At 38.8% G+C, this 7,446-nt stretch overlaps 1 pseudogene; it reads right to left on the bottom strand.

Annotated features, from left to right (window-relative positions):
- Window positions 1-4,021: 4,021 nt before the first annotated feature.
- Window positions 4,022-7,010, bottom strand: LOC100010826 (olfactory receptor 2D2-like; annotated as a pseudogene).
- Between the last annotated feature and the right edge of the window lie 436 nt (window positions 7,011-7,446).

The following is a 7,446-nucleotide window of genomic DNA, read 5'->3' as shown; positions in this document are numbered from 1 at the left end:
TGAAGTTATTAATTGTTTCTATGATTTGTTCTTTAACTAGTCGGTTTTGGAGAATCATATTGTTTAATTTCCAATTAATTTTTGATTTATCTCTCCAAGTACCCTTACTAATTATTATTTTATTGCATTGTGGTCTGAGAAGTTTGCATTTATTATTTCTTCCCTTTTGCAATTGTTTGCAATGATTTTGTGCCCTAATACATGGTCAATTTTTGTGAATGTACTATGTACTGCTGAAAAGAAGGTGTATTCCTTTTTGTCCCTATTTATTTTTCTCCATATGTCTACTAACTCTAATTTTTCTAAGATTTCATTTGCTTCTCTCACCTATTTCTTATTTATTTTGGGGTTTGGTTTAACTGGTTCAGATAGAGGAAGGTTCAGATCTCCCACTAGTATACTTTTTCTATCTATTTCATCCTTGAGCTCCTCTAGTTTCTCCTTTAAAATTTGGATGCTCTGACATTTGGTGCATACATATTGAGTACAGATATTTCCTTGTTGTCTATACTGACTTTTATCAGGATACAATTACCTTCCCTATCTCTTTTAACTAGATTGATTTTTACTTTGTCTTTGTCAGATATTGTGGTTGCTACTCCTGCCTTCTTTTTATCAGTTGATGCCCAATAGATTTGGCTCCATCCTCTTACTTTCACCCTATGCGTATCTACCTTCCTCATGTGTGTTTCTTGCAGACAGCATATGGTAGGATTTTGGATTCTAATCCACTCTGCTATTTGCTTGCATTTTATGGGTGAGTTCATTCCATTCACATTCAGTGTTATGATTACTAGCTGTGTATTTCCCAGCATTTTGATTTCTACTCCTGGTCCTGCCTTTTCTTCTTTCATTTTTTCCTTCTACACCAATGTTTGTTTATAGTCAGTCCCCCTACTTACCCCCCCCTTATTTTTCTTCCATTTCTACCCCCTCCCTTCTTATTCCCTCCCTTATTTTCCCCAGTAGTCTTTAAAAAAATTTCCCCCCACCCTCTCCCTCCCTTGTGCTGCTTCCCTCCCCAGCAGTCAATTTTTTACCCTTCTACTCCCCTATAGGGTGCAAATCTATTCTCTTCCTCAATGGATTGGATTTTTCTCCCCTCTTTGTGTCAGTTTCAAATCACATAAGAATTGAGTATTTCCTGTCTCCAACTTCTTTAAGCTTCCACTGTATCGATGTTCTCCCCCTCCCACCATGAGCTTCTTTGTGACATATAAATTTAACTCCTTTTGTTTCTTTTCCCATTTATTTTAGTATTAACCTCTTTTTAGCTCTAGTTGTATATATATGCATATATATGCACATGTGTATGCATTTATGCATGCATATGTCTATATACCTATTTATGTATTGTCATTTCATCCTGTACAGTTCATCACTGTTCCCTCTAATTGTATTTCTTTTAGCTGCCCAGTTAAAAATAACAATTTTTAAGAGTTACCAATGACCTCTTTTCTTATAGGGATACATATCATTTTAACTTATTGTCTCTTTTTTTAAAATAGTGTTGTTTTGTTTTGTTTTTCGGTTTTCCATCTTTTAAAATTACCTTTTGATGATTCTCTTGTGTTCTGTGCTTGGGAATCAAATTTTATGTTCAGGTCTGGTCTTCTCTTTACAAATTCTTGGAATTCTTCTATTTTGTTAAATGACCATACTTTTCCCTGTAAGAATATAGTCAGTTTTGCTGGGTAATTGATTCCTGAATTTGGACCTTGTTCCCTTGCTTTCTGGAATATCATATTCCATGCCTTTTTTTCCTTCAGTGTAGATGCAGCCAGATCCTGTGTTAGCCTCACAGTGCTTCAGTGGTATCTGAATGACTTCTTCTTGGCAGCTTGTAATATCTTTTCTTAGGTCTGATAGTTCTTGATTTTGGCTATAATATTCTTGGCTGTTGTCATTTGGGGATTAAGTACAGGAGGTGATCTGTGGATTCTTTCAATTTCTACTTTTCCTTCTTGTTCTAGAATATTGGGGCAGTTTTATTGAATAATTTCCTGTAGTATTATGTCCAGTCTATTTCTTTTGTCATGGTCTTATGGTAGACCAATGATTCTTAAATAATTTCTCCTCAAAATGATTTTCAAAATCCTCTGTTTTGTGAATGAGATGCTTCATATTTTCCTCAATTTTTTCATTCTTTTGGTTTTGTTTTATAGTGTCCTGCTGACTTGTGAGGTCACTTAATTCTAGTTGTTTTATTCTAGTTCTTCAAGACTGGATTTCATCCCTGGGATTTTTGGTCATCCTTCTCCTTCTCATCTAATTTTCTTTGGAGGTCATCTTTCATTCTCTTTACCTCATCTCTCATCTCCTTTGCCACATTTTCAAGCTGGTTGATTTTTGGCTTTCAAGACACTATTTTCTGTTTTCAGATGACTTATCTTAGTTTTTAAATTCTTTTCCCAATTGTCTTCAGCCTCTCTTAATTGTCTTTTCAATTGCATTTTAAGTTCTTCCAAAGCCTGTATCCAAGTCGCTGGGATTTCTGTTTTATTGCTTGCCTCCTCCTGTGTTCCATTTGTTCTTGGTTCGTTGCCTGTGTAGAAGCTGTCAATTATAATTTCTTTCTTCTTTTTCTGTTGTTTGCTCATATTTATCCCTTCTTTGCTCCCCATATTTGTCTGTGCTCTTGCTCCTCTCATTTTTTTTTTGTTTTGGATCTTTCTGTCAGTCTCCCCTCTTGGATCTTTGTCAAATCTCTCAGTGCAGTCTCTGGGGGAGGAGTGTTAGAGTTTGAGCTTCCCTGTCCTCTGAAGGCTTTTGATTGTATTAAAGTCCAGCAGTCAGTGAGGGAGGGGTGTTGGAGCTTGTGCTCCCTGAGCTCTGAAAACTTTTGATGGGATTAAGTTCAGCTGGATTGGGCTGGATGTGCTCTGAGGCCAAAGCCTCCTGGAAGGCTAGAGCAATATGGAGGGTTTCAGCCATTCTGACCAGGCTGCCAGTTCTTGGCTCCCACTCCAGCTGCTTCCCAACTGCCTGTGTTCAATGCTTTGAGCCTGGCACTGCCCTGCCTCCAAGGTACACCTTCCAGACCAGCACCTTTGCCCACCCAGAGTTTCCCGCTGCCACTGGAGGCTTAGCATTCTAGGTGGGGGGGGGTGAGGGGTCCTGGCACCTTCCTTCTTCCTTCCCCCTAAACCCAAGTGTTCTCGGATTCTGGCTTTTGGGGGGCATACTCTTTGAATTGATTCCAAAAGGAGGGTCCCCAAGCTCTGTCTTGTTAGGTTTATTTTCAGTCCCCTATGAGCATTTAGTTTGTGATCAGTAAGGAAGGGTTTTCAGAGGTCTGAACTATTGCTGCTCCTAAGTGGCCATCTTGACTCTGCCTCCTGTCTAAACCTTTTTGATCATAACTTTTTGGTAGTCCAATTATTCTTATATTGTCACTCCTTGATTTATTTTACAGGTCACTTATTTTTGTGTTAAGATGTTTCATGGTCTTTTATTATTTCATTCTTTTGATTTTGCTTTGCTATTTGTTGTTGTCTTATGAAATTGAGAGCCCTTGGCTAATTCTCGTTCTTAATACATTATTTCCTTTTGTTAGTGCTGGATCTCTTTTTCCATTTGAGTGATCTTTCTGTCATAGTTTTCTTGATTTTTGACCTTTCCTCTAATTTTTTCTTCCAATTTCCCCTTTATCTCTCTCATTTTATTTTTGAGGTCTTTTTAAATCTCTTTTATAACTTGTGACCATTTATAGTATTTCTTTTCTGTTTTTGAAGTAAATGCTTTTACTTTATTGTCCTCTGAGTTTTAACTGAGATCTTCTCTGTCCCCATAACCATCAATAATTGAGTTCTTTTTTCCTTTGCTTCCTTTCCTTTTCTTATTTATTTACTTTTAAATTTTAGTGACCAGGTCAATAGTCTTATTTATTGGCTCCCTCCCTCCCCCCAGAGTCCCAATGTTCCTATCCTGTGAGTGTATTTTACCTCAGATTTCAGGATATTTTTTGTTTTTTTTTCCTGGGTCCTATTTAGCTATTTCAATTTTTATAGTACAGAGACAGTTATACTCCTATTTCTCTGTTCAAGCCCCATTCACTGATTGACCTCAGGTACCCCAACAAGAGCCCATGGGCAATGCTGCCACTGCAACTATAAGCAGCCAGTATGCCTCCCCCTGCAGCAACAATCAGGGATTCCACTTTCCTGGAGATGGCCACAACTGACAAGGCCCCAGGCCCTGAGCAAACATACTCATTGGTACATAGGTCTTCCTCATTCCTCTTCACTTACCACCAGAGGTCTGGCTAGAGCAAGGTTTGGTTCCCTCTTCTTGGACCTCCAAACTCCCTCTTTTGTTAGTAAAGAGGCTTGAGTACCTGCCCTTAGGGCAGTGATGGTGAAGCTTTTAGAGATGAAGTACTTCCCCCTCCCACACACTAAGTGCTATGCTCCTCCTCCCACTGAGTGCCAGGCATGCCCTGCTTCCCCCCCCCCCCCCATTTACCCCACACAGGGGAGGAAGAAAGCATTCCCATTAGGCTATTGAGTGGAGGCATGGGGGATGTAAAATAGTCATTAGGCATGATGAAGGGGGAGGACCTTCTCTGCCCAAGGCCCTCTGCCTTTCTAGTAAAAACTCTGGAGAGAGGGGTGTAAAGGGAAGAGTGGCCACAATTTCACAGAGGGCATTCTGTGTGCCATCTTTGGCATCCAAACCGTAGGTTTGTCATCAGTGCCTTAGGGTCTGGAACTCACTATGGGCCAACCAGGGTCTCCAGAACTAAGGCTGCAGCAAAATACATTTTACAAATGTATTTACAAAATACAAAATGTATTACAAAATACAAAATACAAAAAAAAAATTCTCCCAGGGCCCTTCAACTACAGATTCAGATTCAGTGGTATCCTCAGGGATATATGCTCCCCCAGCCCAGCAAACAAGGTGAAATTGCTAATACTGCCCTCCAGAGCTGTCTTGAAATTTCCCTGTTTCTTCTGTTCCTGCCCCTAGAGTCTACAGGTGTTGGGACTGAGGCCAGGAAAGTCAGAACCTTTCTCCCTACTTGTCCTTGGCTCTCAGCTTCACTCAGGACTCCTGTCTGTTTTTGCCTCTTTTAGTGTTAATTTTATGTAATTATTTTGATTGTTTGTGTGGAGTTTTAAGAGGGCAAGAAAGATTCACACCCTACTCTACCAATGGTAGTATAAATTTAGATCATGGTAGTGTCTGAAGCAGTCTCCGTATAACTTGTCTTAAGTTCTCTCATTATCCTCTTTAGCACTATCTGGATACACAGCTTAGGACTGTCTCTTACAATGCTACATTCAGGACAAGACAGCTCTGTAGATATGGACTAATAATGATAGAACACAATGTCACTAAAACCTTAAACAAATTAAACTATGTTTCTAATAATACTAGATTAAGATCAAGTCAGAGGGGCAGGATCACCTAGTAAATATGAACTGACCTCAGTGTCAAGTAATGTGGTATTTAAATCACAACTCCATTGGCTATGTGACCTTGGGTAAGTCACTTAATCCATCCTTGTCCCTGGGCAACTTTTGTGTAAGAGAATATATCTTACAATATTTATAATTCTTCATTAGTAGAGAAAGTTTCATTATCTTGTAGTTCCCTATAATGATAAAATCACAGGTGTATACATATATCTAAAAGGTTAGGTTAACTTTGTATGCATTTCTCAATTATATTCCCAGTGATTTGATTGCTTCATTTTGTTGCCATGAGTTCCTATGCTACAGATAACTACTTCAAACTCCAGGGTAGAATTATTTCTTGGATCTTTGAAAATTTCAGTGGCAATACTCTTCACTAAGTTCCTTATATTGGCAAAAATCCTAGAATTCTGGAGAGATTAAAGCATCATCTTAAACATCTCTCAGTAATTCAATCATTGTAATTATATACAGTTATATGTTTACTCCCACATATCTTTATGCAGACATATATATAGATATAAGTATATGTGAAATAAAAGGACAATATTTTCATGCATTCCCTAATGCCAGTCATAGTGGTATGATCATTTTTTGCCAGTGGGATAAATGATAAACTTTGTGGGTAAGATATGTGACCAAATGTAGTTAAACTACGAGAATGGAATAAAAAAATTTTATTTACTGCATTCCTGAATGCCCTCTTAACTTCCTCATTCCTCAGGCTGTATATAAGAGGGTTAAGCATAGGGTTTATAACACCATAGAACACAGCAACCTGCTTGATCTGCTCCCTGGAAGACTTGGGTATCATGTAGCCAATAATTAGTGTCCCATAAAAAAGGATGACCACAAGGAGATGGGAGCCACAGGTAGAGAATGCCTTGAGTCTTCCTGAGCTTGTCTTCATCCTGATGACAGTTACTAAGATCAATCCATAGGAGACCAGGATCAGAGACACAGGTGCAAGAAGAATCACTACACCCATGAAGAAAATGGCTAACTCTGCTTTATGAGTGTCTCCAGATGCTAGAGTCAAGAGAACTGGGGCATCACAAAAAAAATGTTCAATTCTATTGTTCCCTTGGTAGGGAAGGCATAGTATGAATATAGTGTCAACTGAGGATGCTACAGTGCCACAAACCCAGCACACCAAAGCCAATTGCCCACATACCCTCCCTGTCATGATGAGAGAGTCATGCATGGGGTCACAGACAGCCAAGTACCGGTCATAGGACATTATAGCTAACAATAAACACTGTGTTGCTCCAGAAATGATAGAAAGAAAAATCTGAACTGCACATCCAAAAAAGGAAATGGCATTCCTCCTGTTAGCATGTGGATTACAGCCTGGGGAACAATGGTGGTAGAAACACCAAGGTCAGCCAGAGACAAGTGGAAAAGGAAAAAGTACATGGGTGTGTGGAGGTGTGAGTCAGTTAGAACCAGGTAGATGAGGAGAAAGCTCCCAAATACAGTACCTAAGTAGACCCCCAAGAATAATATAATGAGAAGCAGCTGAGTCTGAGGATCCTCAGAAAGACCCAGAAGAAGAAATTCTGTCACCCAAGTCTGGTTGTTGTGATTCATGTTTGATCTTCCTGCTTAAAACAAACAAACAAACAAACAAATAAACAACCCTTACTTTCTGTCTTAGAAATGATATTCCAAATGGGTTCCAAGGTAGAAGAGTATTAAAAGTTTGACATTAGGTATTAAGTGACTTGCCCAGAGTCACACAGCTAGATTTGAACTCAGGGCCTTTCCTCTCTAGTTTTGGCTCATAATCCAATGAGCTACCCAACTGCCCCTTTTAGTTTCTTTTGAAAGGGACCAACAGATACTTATTGTATCTGTATATGTAACCATAAAATGATAGGATCTTAGTGTTGAAAGGTATATGAAATGTCATCTAATCCAACCTTCCATCAAAGCATCAATATCCATCATGATAGCATTTCCAAAGTTTATTTTCACTGATGAATAGTTCAAACTAACAGAAGAAATTCAATTCATTGCTTGGCAA

The sequence above is a fragment of the Monodelphis domestica genome, chromosome 1 (genome assembly GCF_027887165.1).
Source record: "Monodelphis domestica isolate mMonDom1 chromosome 1, mMonDom1.pri, whole genome shotgun sequence".
NCBI classification, from domain to species: domain Eukaryota; kingdom Metazoa; phylum Chordata; class Mammalia; order Didelphimorphia; family Didelphidae; genus Monodelphis; species Monodelphis domestica.
The sequence above is the reverse complement of the archived record's forward strand: the minus strand, read 5'-3'. Positions and strand labels throughout refer to the sequence as shown.